Raw genomic sequence first — 14,708 nt, forward strand, 5'->3', positions numbered from 1 at the left:
CTCACTGATCTAGGGTGCAATCATTAGTCCAACAGTTGCAAACAAGAGTTTCTATTGGACAAATTCAGGTATGTTTATTCCCGTTTCGTTTTGTTTGCTTCCATTTAAGAACGTTTTTGAACAGAATTGGCGGAATTAATACACCCCTGATCACATGCAAGCACAGTTCACTTTCATAGCAGCGAGATGGTTGTATAATTTCTTCTTGCATCTACGCGCTCTTCTCCTCTCACCTTTTTCCTTCGCTTGTGGACTTCACTGGACAACACATCAGCTGTCTGTGACCAGACGAAAAAACCTTTCCAATCGCTAACCACTACACACAGACTACATTGTTGTGACCATATTAGCTAACGTCAAGTAAACAACATAGCTACTAGAACTAATGCATTAGTAAACCCGCTACAATCATGCAGTACAGTCCCCTGTAGCTCAGTTGGTAGAGCATGGTGCTTCCAACGCCAGGGTTGTGGGTTCGATTCCCACCGGGGACCAGTATGAAAAAGAAAATATGTATGCACTCACTAATTGTAAGTCGCTCTGGATAAGAGGGTCTGCTAAATGACTAAAATGTAAATGTACAGTGTACAGATGGCAAGCAGTTTAGCAGTTACACCGGTGGGCACCGGTGGCATTAAATAAATTAATAAAACCAAATTCTTACCTTGAAGAGTTCCAGTGCTGGCTAGCCATAGCCAGCTAGGTAACATAGCATCCCTCTCTGTTTGAGCCGGGTGTTTGTGTAGGCTAAACTAGCTAGCTGCATTAGCGGAGCTAAGTAAATTAAGGTGAAAGTAAAAAATATATATACAGTAATTGAAATAAATTAATTAGGCCCTAATCTATAAAAAAAAAAAGTAGAGGGTGTGGATGAGAAAACCAGTCAGTATCTAGTGTGACCACCATTTGCCACATCTCCTTCGCATAGAGTTGATCAGGCTGTTGATTGTGGAATGTTGTCCCACTCCTCTTCAATGGCTGTTCGAAGTTGGCGGGAACTGGAACACACTGTCATAACCGTCCATCCAGAGCATCCCAAACATGCTCAATGGGTGACATGTCTGATCAGTAGAACTGTAGGCCATGGAAGAAATGGGCCATTTTCAGCTTCCAGGAATTGTGTACAGATCCTTGCGACATGGGGCTGTGCATTATCATGCTGAAACATGAGGTGATGGCGGTGGATGAATGGCACAACAATGGGCCTCAGGATCTTGTCACGTATCTCTGTGCATTCAAATTGCCATTGATAAAATTCAATTGTGTTCGTTGTCCGTAGATTATGCCTGCCCTTACCATAACCCCAGCGCCACCATGGGGCACTCTGTTCACAACATTGACATCAGCAAACCGCTCGCCCACACGATGCCATACACGCTGTGTGCCATCTGCCCGGTACAGTTGAAACCGGGATTCATCCGTAAAGAGCACACTTCTCCAGCGTGTCAGTGGTCATCGAAGGTGAGCATTTTCCCACTGAAGTCGGTTACGACGCCAAACTGAAGTCAGGTCAAGACCGTGGTAAGGACAATGAGCACGCAGATGAGCTTCCCTGAGACGGTTTCTGACAGTTTGTGCAGAAATTCTTTGGTTGAGCAAACCTAGAGTTTCATCAACTGTCCTGGTGGCTCGTCTCAGACCATCCCGCAGGTGAAGAAGCCGGATGTGGAGGTCCTGGGCTGGTGTAGTTAAACGTGGTCTGCGGTTGTGAGGCCGGTTGGACGTACTGCCAAATTCTCTAAAACGACATTGGAGGGGGCTTATGGGCTTATGGTAGAGAAATTAACATTCAATTCAACAGCTCTGGTGAACATTCCTGCAGTCAGCATGCCAATGACACGCTCCCTCAAAACGTCTGTGGCATTGTGTTGTGTGCAAATTTTAGAGTGACCTTTTATTGTCCCCAGCACAAGGTGCACCTGTTTAATGATCATTCTGTTTAATCATCTTCTTGATATGCCACACCTGTCAGGTGGATGGATTATCTTGGCAAATGAGAAATGCTCACTAAATCTGAGAGAAATACATTTTTTGTGCATATGGAAAATTTATCGGATCTTTTATTTCAGCTCATGAAACATGGAACCAACATTTTACATGTTGCGTTTATATTTTGTTCTGTATATCTTACCAGCCAGCTAAGTTACAGCTTGTGATGAGCTAATTGTTTCAGAGAAAATAGGTAGCTAAGCAGTTTGTAATAGTTGTAGCTGTACTTGCTGCATTATGTAGTTAGATGAAAAACATTAGCCAAATAGTCAGTCATATGCCGCTAGCTAGCTATCTTGCTTGCTAGCTTGCTAGCAAGCTGAGTTAGCTAATTTGAAAATATAACTAACCAGCAAAGCAGCTAGCTAATCTATATCAGCCTGTATAAATTGGAAATAGTCTTTGCAAATAGTATTTCAGTGTTTTTGGATGCAATGTTCTTTCTTACCTTTTTGAGCTGCATCAGTTAGGCACAACTGCATGTACGATTTCAAAATGGTTCTTGCTGTCCCTCCATCCGCAATTTGAATTTGATTGGCTGATGAGTTGCATAAACATCAGCCTATAAGGCAGTGTAGCCTCAGCACCTTTACCACTTGTGCATCTTCAGCACATAACCAGAGAGGAAAAGGCAACACGAGAGGCTCCTCTCCCGTCAATATCTCTCCACGCGAGAGTACAGCGATAAGCAGACCAAGTGGTGATTTTTTGTATGGAGGTCAATTTAGGGGTGAAAGTAGATTTAATTTCTTACCGGTACGGGTAACATATTTAATGTGGGAAAAGATTTATGGGTCTAATCATAGAATGACATATATAATCTCTATTAAGTTGGTATGATCTCTGTCGGCCTAGTAGGCCTAATAAAGATATGCCATATAACTTTTATCATGTATAATGTGGAATAAGCACAACCAGTCATGATGTTTTCATCTGATTGTCAAATTATCACTTCAAAAGGTGCTCCTGTTGGTTACCCGTGCACGTTTGTCCTCTCACAAAATAATTCCATCTTCCAAACAGTGCACTGTGTGCCCACAATTTGTTGAATGGAAAACCCCCCTAAAAAACTAAAAGTGTAATGACATTCAATGATTGTCATTAGGCACACTACACTTGTAGCCTGAATTGATGCATCCACTGCTGTTCGCGCATCTCGGCCACTTATCTCCACTGTGGCAAAATATTAATGTTCTCCTCTAACCACAATGCAATTTTGAGGGAATACCGCCAGTTTCAAGTCAATTCGCTCATTTTCATGCAGCTGACATGCGATAATGTTAAATAATGGTGTAATTGCCCATAGTTTTCTTGGCATTTCGTTTAGGCTCACGCATTTACCGGTATTGAGCCTGGGGACGAGGTTTAAACAACACACACTCTAGTAGTTCTACAGCTGCACCATCGAGAGCATCCTGACTGGTTGCATCACCGCCTGGTATGGCAACTGCTCAGCCTCCGACCGCAAGGCACTACAGAGGGTAGTGTGTATGGCCCAGTACATCACTGGGGCCAAGCTTTCTGCCATCCAGGACCTATATACCAGGCGGTGTCAGAGGAAGGCCCTAAAAAGTGTCAAAGACTCCCCTAGTCATAGACTATTCTCTCTGCTACCGCACAGCAAGCGGTACCGGAGCGCCAAGTGTAGGTCCAAATGGCTTCTCAACAGCTTCTACCTCCAAGCCATAAGACTCCTGAACAGCTAATCATGGCTACCCGGACTATTTGCACTGCCACCCCCACCCCACCCCATCCCCCTCTTTTACGCTGCTGCTACTCTGTTTATTATTTATGCATAGTCACTTTAACTCTACCCACATGTACATATGACCTCAATTACCGGTACCCCCCTGTATATAGCCTCCCTACTGTTATTTTATTTTACTGCTGCTCTTTAGTTATTTGCTATTATTTTTTATTTGTATTTAATTAACACTTTTTTTATTTTAAAATGTTCTTTAAAAAAACTGCATTGTTGGTTAAGGGCTTGTTGTCAAGGCGTCAGTGTAATGCGGTAGGCGAAGTCAGGCGCAGGACACAGAGCTAATCAAAAGGCGTACTTTACTCGAAGGTAAAAGAATGAACAACAACCTCCACGCAGGGAGGGAATAAACCCGCACACTAACGACAACTGAAACATGAACAAACACGCACAACACACAGTGTGAGACAGAGGGTTAAATAGGGAAGACATAACTACATAATGGGAAACAGGTGTGACCAATAAAGACAAAACAAGTCGAACATAGATACATGGATCGGTAGCAGCTAGTACTCCGGTGACGACGAACGCCGAAGCCTGCCCGAGCAAGGAAGAGGGGCAGCCTCGGCTGAATCCGTGACACTTGTAAGTAAGCATTTCACTGTAATGTCTACACCTGCTGTATTCGGCGCATGTGGCAAATAACATTTGATTTGATTTGATGCTGACTAACAGAAAATGTGTAACATTGAAAAATAACTGACATCAGACCAATAGACTAGTAGGCCTACTGGACATGTTATCCAGCAAACTGCATGTCCCCTTCTCACCGCCTGAAGATTGTGCTGTGTATCTTCACACACTGTCAGTATAGACAGCCATAATGTACTCCTTTGGAAAACAACAGGTTTGTGTTTGCTGCTGCCTCTGTGTCTCCCCATGCACTCCCAGAGCACGATTCTGTACCTGCATGACCCTGTGTCTCAGTCACTTAACTCTGCATGTCTCTCCATGTTACACAGAGCATGACCACTCAAGGCCTTGTCTCACACACACACACACACACACACACACACACACACACACACACACACACACACACACACACACACACACACACACACACACACACTCACACACACACACACAAGATACGAAATGTTTGAAATAAAGTTTCTTAGCGACTGATATATGAAAATTAGATGAGGGATCCTTCGGGACTAAAGTTAACCAGGCTTACTCTTGGTTTTACTTAATCTATGTCCGTAAAAGTAAAACCGATCCAGTTTCAACCTAAATTATAACCCTAGTCAGGGTTTTTTGGCCTTTTTGTGCTTTTTCTGTTTTCCAGTGAGCCATGTTATTTATTGATACAATGCAAACACACAGGGGTGTGTACACTCTTAGAAACTAAATGTGTTATTTAGAACCTGAAAGGGTTCTTCGGCTGTCCCCATAGTCCCCCAAAATAGTTCTAACTGGAACCAAAAACGGTTCTACCAGGAACCAAAAAGGGTTCTCTTATGGGGACAGCCAAAGAACCCTTTTGGAACCCTTTTTTTTCTAAGAGTGTAAGAAAGGACAGAGATGTTTACAGAATTGCGCTGAAACTCAGATTGTTCACTTTAATAGGTATGCCAAACAACAACCATTGATTTAAAGTTTAACAAACCATACAAATGTATGCACAATTTATGCAGAACATTTTACAAAAACACATTTACTGGAAGAACTGTACAGATGCACAGTTTGGTACTGAATTTCGGTAAAATCTCCCTCACTTTTTTATGTGACCACATTTTCCAAAAACTCTGTTAAATATCTGCTCCGAATGAAGATTCAAAGATGTCTGCAGAAAGAATGGAGTGTTCAGTTGGTTATTGAACTACAGTAAGTGAAGTGGATTTACACCCGGTAACAGAATTAGGGTAACGTAATTTCATCATGGGTCCCTGATCTGTATTACATGGGTTTGAATGTCTTTCTCTTCATGGTGATGCAATATCCTCCTTTGCATATTTGTATTATTAGTGTACACACTGGCTATTATTTTAATGAGTAGAGTACAGTACAGTGCAGTACAGTAAAGTAGAGTATAGTTTAGTACATTAAAATAGAGTACAGTACAATACAGTACATTATAGTGTACCCAACTCGAGTGTGCTCTATTGTATACTGTAATGAACTCTACTCTACTCTATTATACTCTACTGTACAATACTGTACAGGACTGTACTGAAATATACAACACTCAACTTTTTTACTTTACTTTACAGTACTCTACTGTACTTTACGATGCTCTCTTGTACTGCACTGAACTATACTCAAATCTGTGGACATTGAAATTAAAGCTGGTCCAGACTGTACCAAAAAAACGACATCTGTAGATGTTGAAATCAAGGCCAGGGCAGACTGACCAAAATTCAAATACTTTTCAATGTCCATTGACGTCCGGTGTCGGTCGGTGCTCAGTGGGTAAGGATGCTGGTTACAGTAAATGGAGGCTCATGGGTAGGTGTCAGTAAGAGTTGGGCGATGTGACATTAACGAGAGAGAGAGAGAGAGAGAGAGAGAGAGAGAGAGAGAGAGAGAGAGAGAGAGAGAGAGAGAGAGAGAGAGAGAGAGAGAGATGACCCAACTGTAGATCAGTATGATTTCACATTGTAACCAAATCAACTGCAGCATTTTTAGAAATTATGTTACCAATACGGTAATATAATTATTTGTTTTAATCACAAAATAATTCATAAACCATATCAGTAGAAACACTATAACTAATTGGAAGGTCTACCTTTGTTACTTCTGTGAACTTTCATTATCCTCCCTAGTCATGATGGAGAGAAATCTGAAAGTACAGTTCTTAAAGATACAGTACGTGTGTTTTTGGAAATTGAATTTCATGGCACAGGGGAATGTTTCTGAACCTTACACAACACAAATAATTTCTCCAAAACTTAATATAACTGTTAAAATTAGTTGGCAGGGGTCTTTACATCAACATTATTGTGTTTTGATGTATTTCTAATTCCTTTTAATACTTTTTTCTGTTAGATGTTTTCTAAAACCTATTTTCTATCTATTTGACCAGAAATCACAGCCTTTGCTTATTCCTAGTATTTAGGATAGAAAATGGGTGGAAAATGTATATATGCCTTAATTTCTAAATAATATAGACTCCTAGCATTCATGTGGCACCAGCTTTGACATGCTCCTATGAACTTCACATGTTGGTCCTTTTACATGGAAATGCCTTAGACACAATACCTGGACACAACGCAAACTGTTTACACAGTGGTAGCCTATTAAAAAAGAATGCAAGGCAAACACACACACATACAGTATGACATACACACTAATGGAAGCAGTCATTTTAAGTGCTGTAACACCATAAATAAAAAAAGGATTGTTACTAATTGACTGTGAATGGCACACTAACCTACAGTAAATGACATAAACTACCTTCAAGATGTGTGTTTCTGTTTTCAAGTCATTGAGGTGACCTAATCTTTTTTTAAAGTCAGTCACTTTTCAGAATGCAAATTATGCAACTGCTTTCCCTGTAATTTTTTTTTTCTTTTTTCTAGTAAACTGATGTAATCAGATCATTTGTAAACACAATGGGATAGTCTTAGTTACAGTAAATAAAAATATCCTCCTCTCTCTCTCTTTCACAACACTTGTACATTTATCTGTTGTTTACAGACGTAAATAGCTGAAAGACATGTTGAATTGTAAATATGAGTCACAGGTCCTCACCTGTCCTGATAAAAATATTATTAACAGACGGTTTGCCTGAGAATTATCAGGGAGAACACAAGGATACTGTAGAAAGAGGAATAGAGACAGACTGGGACCAGAAATCGGCCTGGGCATTTCTGCGCCAACATTTTTTAATTAGACATGCCCACTGGGCTAAAGATTGACCAGCCCATCTGGTATTTGCCAGAACTGCCCTATGACCAGTCCTTTCCTAAAGAAGAATGTCTTCTTTCCCTTCAACAAGGCAGGCAGAACAGTCTACCGTCTTGTTGTGAGGATTTGAGCCTGTCCTCACAGTAGCCTCAACTCTCTTGTCTTGTATGTCTTGGAAATGTGATGTCTGTTGTCTCTATACTGTACTAAATGAGGAGGATGTTGATATTTGTAATCCGACTATGCCTTCCTTAATTGCCCCTGAAGGGATAAACGAGTTGTATTGAATTGAAATGTCAGTAGCCTACTGTGCGCACTAGTCTTGAGAAGTAACCAACTGTTGACAGTTTGATACCAGCTAGAGATAGCTATCCCTGGTTTAGCTGTGTCAGTGTTACAGGTGAGGTGGGAAAATAGATGCTATTTTTTCAATTATTTAATTGGAAATTCAGTTTAATTGAATTAGCTAGTACGAATTGACCCCAACCCTGATTTACAGTAATACAGTATTGTGCGAGCCAAGGGAGATATGGGTTCCCACTGGGCACAAAGTGGTTGAATCAACGTTGTTTCAATGTAATTTGTCAATGTATTGTCACGTGGAATCAATGTGGAAAATATATTGGATTTGAAAAAGGTGATAAACCAGCACTGTTTTCATCTCATTTCAACCAGCATTGTAAACAGAACAAGTGAGAACGAGTCTACCATCCAGATGCCTACCTCTATGTACCCTGCTTAGCTTTGGAAACAAGCTGTGTACGGTTCAGCTGAGCTATCATGTCAACACATTTATACATTGATCAGCTTCATTGCTCATTTGAGTAGACTAGCTAAATAACATTGAATAGTTTAATGTAACTACTCTAACTTTTCTTACACAAGCTGTATATGAAAATAAATTCAGAGTGAGTTTGGCTTTATGTAGGCTACATTGAAATCTGATTTGCCCAAAGGACACCATGGTTGGTCTTTACTGAGTCCCTTTGAGCTTTATCTGCAGTAAACAGCCCTGTCCCTCCCTAGACACCCCTCACACACTGACTACAGTCGGACAGATGGCTAATTGCCACTCACTCACTCACTCACTCACTCACTCACTCACTCACTCACTCACTCACTCACTCACTCACTCACTCACTCACTCACTCACTCACTCATTCACTCACTCACTCACTCACACACACACACACACACACACAAACAATCATTGTTTCCTCTATAGGGGTTAAAGAATCTGTGATAACCCGTTGTGGATGGGGGTCCTTGAGGATGATTAAATATGCATCCCTATCAGCTGCCTGTTGGACTTTGCTGTCTGTTCTTCAGATTGCATGTTAATCAGCCACATGGCAACGTCGCTGGCCAGCCGACCTACTTCTACAGAAAACGTGAAAGTGAATCTGCCTAGTCATTCTCTCTAGTCTGGCCCAGTTGGAATCATTCAGTTCCTCATCATTTACAAACATTCCTTTCTTTATTCTTCCTCCTACTGTCCTCCTGTCATACCTCACTGTAAGTCTGTCTGTCTGTCTGTCTGTCTGTCTGTCTGTCTGTCTGTCTGTCTGTCTGTCTGTCTGTCTGTCTGTCTGTCTGTCTGTCTGTCTGTCTGTCTGTCTGTCTGTCTGTCTGTCTGTCTGTCTGTCTCTGTCTCTGTCTCTGTCTCTGTCTCTGTCTCTGTCTCTGTCTCTGTCTCTGTCTCTGTCTCTGTCTCTGTCTCTGTCTCTGTCTGTCTGTCTGCCTGCCTGCCTGCCTGTATGTCTGCCTCATTCCAACCATTAAAAGTCAGCTGCTTGATGATTGTAATGATGAGAGCATTTGTATAATCCTGTTTTTGATCAAGTGATTTTTACACGGGCCAGATTGAGGTTACAGTAAAATTAAAGGTATTTGTATTTTTTTGTATTAAGGATCCCCATTAGCTGCTGCCAATGTAACAATAAGGCAGTTACATTTGAAGTCGGAAGTTTACATACACCTTAGCCAAATATAAAAACTTTTCACAATTCCTGACATTTAATCCTAGTAAAAATTCCCTGTCTTAGGTCAGTTAGGATCACCGCTTTATTTTAAGAATGTGAAATGTCAGAATAATAGTAGAGAGAATGATTTATTTCAGCTTTTATTTCTTTCATCACATTTCCAGTGGGTCAGAAGTTTACATACACTCAATTAGTATTTGGTAGCATTGCCTTTAAATTGTTTAACTTGGGTCAAAGGTTTCGGGTAGCCTTCCACAAGCTTCCCACAATAAGTTGGGTGAATTTTGGCCCATTCCTCCTGACAGAGATGGTGTAACTGAGTCAGGTTTGTAGGCCTCCTTGCTCGCACACACTTTTTCAGTTCTGCCCACACATTTTCTATAGCATTTTGGTCAGGGCTTTGTGATGGCCACTCCAATACCTTGACTTTGTTGTCCTTATGCCATTTTGCCACAACATTGGAAGTATGCTTGAGGTCATAGTCCATTTGGAAACCCATTTGCATCCAAGCTTTAACTTCCTGACTGATGTCTTGAGATGTTGCTTCAATATATCCACATAATTTTCCTTCCTCATGATGCCATCTATTTTGTGAAGTGCACCAGTCCCTCCTGCAGCAAAGCACCACCACAGCATGATGCTGCCACCCCCGTGCTTCACGGTTGGGATGGTGTTCTTCAGCTTGCAAGCATTCCCCTTTTTCCTCCAAACATAACGATGGTCATTATGGCCAAACAGTTATATTTTTGTTTCATCAGACCAGAGGACATTTCTCCAAAAAGTATGATCTTTGTCCCCATGTGCAGTTGCGAACCGTAGTCTGGCTTTTTTATGGCGGTTTTGGAGCAGTGGCTTCTTCCTTGCTCAGCGGCCTTTCAGGTTATGTCGATATAGGACTCGTTTTACTGTGGATATAGATACTTTTGTACCTGTTTCCTCCAGCATCTTCACAAGGTCCTTTGCTGTTGTTCTGGGATTGATTTACACTTTTCGCACCAAAGTACGTTCATCTCTAGGAGACAGAACGCGTCTCCTTCCTGAGCGGTATGACGGCTGTGTGGTCCCATGGTGTTTATACTTGTGTACTATTGTTTGTACAGATGAAGGTGGTACCTTCAGGCGTTTGGAAATTGCTCCGAAGGATGAACCAGACTTGTGAAGGTCTACAATTTTTTTTCCGAGGTCTTGGCTGATTTCTTTTGATTTTCCCATGATGTCATGCAAACAGGCACTGAGTTTGAAATACATCCACAGGTACACCTCCAATTTACTCAAATGATGTCAATTAACCTATCAGAAGCTTATAAACCCATGATATCATTTTCTGGAATTTTCCAAGCTGTTTAAAGGCACAGTAAACTTAGTGTATGTAAACTTCTGACCCACTGGAATTGTGATACAGTGAATTATAAGTGAAATAATCTGTTCTTAAACAATTGTTGGAAAAATTACTTGTGTCATGTACAAAGTAGATGTCCAAACCGACTTGCCAAAACTATAGTTTGTTAACAAGAAATTAGTGTAGTGGTTGAAAAACGAGTTTTAATGACTCCAACCTAAGTGTATGTACATTTCCAACTTAATTCTAATCAGACAGGTTTTTTACATGGACGATACATTGGAGATAATATAAGGCATGTACTGGAAACAATAGAACACTATGAAAAATCTGGGAAACCAGGACTGCTATTCATAGCAGACTTCGAAAAGGCATTTGATAAAGTACGACTGGGGTTTATGTATAAATGCCTGGAGCATTTCAATGTTGGAGAATCTCTTATAAATTGGGTTAAAATCATGTATAGTAACCCTAGGTGTAAAATAGTAAATAATGGCTATTTCTCAGAAAGTTTTAAACTGTCAAGAGGAGTGAAACAATGTTGTCCACTATCGGCATATCTATGTATTATGGCCATCGAGATGTTAGCTATTAAAATCAGATCCAACAATAATATCAAGGGATTAGAAATCCAGGACTTAAAAACAAAGATGTGCTGATGATTCATGTTTTCTTTTAAATCCACAACTTGAATCCCTCTACAGCCTCATAGAGGATCTAGATACATTTTCTAACCTCTCTAGACTACAAACAAATTATGATAAATGTACTATATTACATATTGGCTCACTAAAAAACACAATTTTTACATTACCATGTAGTTTACCAATAAAATGGTCTGATGGTGATGTGGATATACTCTGAATACATATCCCAAATGAAATAAATAATCTCACTCCAATACATTTTAATAGAAAGTTAGCAAAAATAGATAAGATCTTGTTACCATGGAAAGGTAAATACCTGTCAATTTGTGGAAAAATCACCCTGATTAACTCTTTAGTATTATCCCAGTTTACCTATTTGCTTATGGTCTTGCCTACGCCTAGCGAACAGTTTTTTAAATTATATGAGAAAATAATATTCCATTTTATTTGGAACTCGGAGGACAGAAATGATTAAATATTAAAGCGTTAGACCTATCACTAAAAGCTTCATTCATACAAAAGTTATACTTAAATCCGAACTGGTTCTCTAGCAAATTAGTAAGATTGTCTCACCCAAAGTTCAAGAATAGCCTTTTCCCCTTTATTCAGATTACAAATAATCTCCCAAATATCACTATTTCTAAAACAAGCCATAGAAAGTTGGTTGCAATTTCAATTTAATCCTCCAGAAACGACAGAACAAATAATGCAACAAATATTGTGGTTAAACTCAAATATACTAATTGATAATCTTCGTAAATGATATAATCGGTAGGACTGGTGGAGTTATGTCGCACAGGCAGTTAACAAAAACATATAGAAATGTCTGCTCTACCCAAAATTACAACCAAATAATTGCAGCATTAACGCAAAAATGGAAGAGGAAAGTGGAAGGGGGAAAAAGTAAGGAACTATATACCAGTTTCATTTAAGGACCAAAGGATTGACAGCCATCCCATATACATTGCAAAATAGTTGGGAAGAGATTTTTGACGTACCGATTCCATGGCATAGTGTTTATGAACTGATACGCAAAACGACAACGGATTCAAAACTTATAATTATTCAATTTAAATTATTGTATAAAATCCTTGCTACCAATATAATGTTATTTATATGGGGGATACAATCTTCCCAGCTCTGCAGATATTGCTGCAAAGAGACAGAATCATTAGATCATTTGTTTTGGTACTGTCCATTTGTAGCTTGTTTTTGGCCACAGGTCCAGGAATGGCTAAAGGATTGCAATATTTACCTGGAGCTAACGCTGCAGAAAGCATTATTGGGTGATCTGAAAAGTCATAGTCAATCGATAAATAATATAACTCTTTAGCCACAATACAGTGGGGGAAAAAAGTATTTAGTCAGCCACCAATTGTGCAAGTTCTCCCACTTAAAAAGATGAGAGAGGCCTGTAATTTTCATCATAGGTACACGTCAACTATGACAGACAAAATGAGGAAAAAAAATCCAGAAAATCACATTGTAGGATTTTTTATGAATTTATTTGCAAATTATGGTGGAAAATAAGTATTTGGTCAATAACAAAAGTTTCTCAATACTTTGTTATATACCCTTTGTTGGCAATGACACTGGTCAAACGTTTTCTGTAAGTCTTCACATGGCTTTCACACACTGTTGCTGGTATTTTGGCCCATTCCTCCATGCAGATCTCCTCTAGAGCTGTGATGTTTTGGGGCTGTCGCTGGGCAACACAGACTTTCAACTCCCTCCAAAGATTTTCTATGGGGTTGAGATCTGGAGACTGGCTAGGCCACTCCAGGACCTTGAAATGCTTCTTACGAAGCCACTCCTTCGTTGCCCGGGCGGTGTGTTTGGGATCATTGTCATGCTGAAAGACCCAGCCACGTTTCATCTTCAATGCCCTTGCTGATGGAAGGAGGTTTTCACTCAAAATCTCACGATACATGGCCCCATTCATTCTTTCCTTTACACGGATCAGTCGTCCTGGTCCCTTTGCAGAAAAACAGCCCCAAAGCATGATGTTTCCACCCCCATGCTTCACAGTAGGTATGGTGTTCTTTGGATGCAACTCAGCATTCTTTTTCCTCCAAACACGACGAGTTGAGTTTTTACCAAAATGTTCTATTTTGGTTTCATCTGACCATATGACATTCTCCCAATCCTCTTCTGGATCATCCAAATGCACTCTAGCAAACTTCAGACGGGCCTGGACATGTACTGGGTTAAGCAGGGGGACACGTCTGGCACTGCAGGATTTGAGTCCCTGGCGGCGTAGTGTGTTACTGATGGTAGGCTTTGTTACTTTGGTCCCAGCTCTCTGCAGGTCATTCACTAGGTCCCCCCGTGTGGTTCTGGGATTTTTGCTCACCGTTCTTGTGATCATTTTGACCCCACGGGGTGAGATCTTGCGTGGAGCCCCAGATCGAGGGAGATTATCAGTGGTCTTGTATGTCTTCCATTTCCTAATAATTGCTCCCACAGTTGATTTCTTCAAACCAAGCTGCTTACCATTTGCAGATTCAGTCTTCCCAGCCTGGTGCAGATCTACAATTTTGTTTCTGGTGTCCTTTGACAGCTCTTTGGTCTTGGCCATAGTGGAGTTTGGAGTGTGACTGTTTGAGGTTGTGGACAGGTGTATTTTATACTGATAACAAGTTCAAACAGGTGCCATTAATACAGGTAACGAGTGGAGGATAGAGGAGCCTCTTAAAGGAGAAGTTACAGGTCTGTGAGAGCCAGAAATCTTGCTTTTTTGTAGGTGACCAAATACTTATTTTCCACCATAATTTGCAAATTAATTATTTAAAAATCCTAAAATGTGATTTTCTGGATTTTTTTTCCTCAATTTGTCTGTCATAGTTGACGTGTACCTATGATGAACATTACAAGCCTCTCTCATCTTTATAAGTGGGAGAACTTGCACAATTGGTGGCTGACTAAATACTTTTTTCCCCCACTGTACATCAGGGGGTGTAAAGCCATAACACATAATTTTGTCCATCAGCAGATTATGATCGATTATGTCAAAAGCCGCATTGAAGTCTAACAAAACAGCTCCCACAATCTTTTTATCATACATTTCTCTCAGCCATTCATCAGTAATTTGTGTAAGTGCCATGCTTGTTGAATATCCTTCCCTGTAAGCGTGCTGA

At 40.4% G+C, this 14,708-nt stretch overlaps 1 non-coding gene across 1 annotated transcript; it reads left to right on the plus strand.

Annotated features, from left to right (window-relative positions):
* The first annotated feature begins 420 nt into the window (after positions 1-420).
* On the plus strand, positions 421-494 carry trnag-ucc. Its single transcript has one exon. It is a non-coding gene; the product is annotated as a tRNA-Gly (tRNA).
* The last annotated feature ends 14,214 nt before the right edge of the window (positions 495-14,708 follow it).

Source organism: Coregonus clupeaformis, chromosome 13, assembly GCF_020615455.1.
Source record: "Coregonus clupeaformis isolate EN_2021a chromosome 13, ASM2061545v1, whole genome shotgun sequence".
NCBI classification, from domain to species: domain Eukaryota; kingdom Metazoa; phylum Chordata; class Actinopteri; order Salmoniformes; family Salmonidae; genus Coregonus; species Coregonus clupeaformis.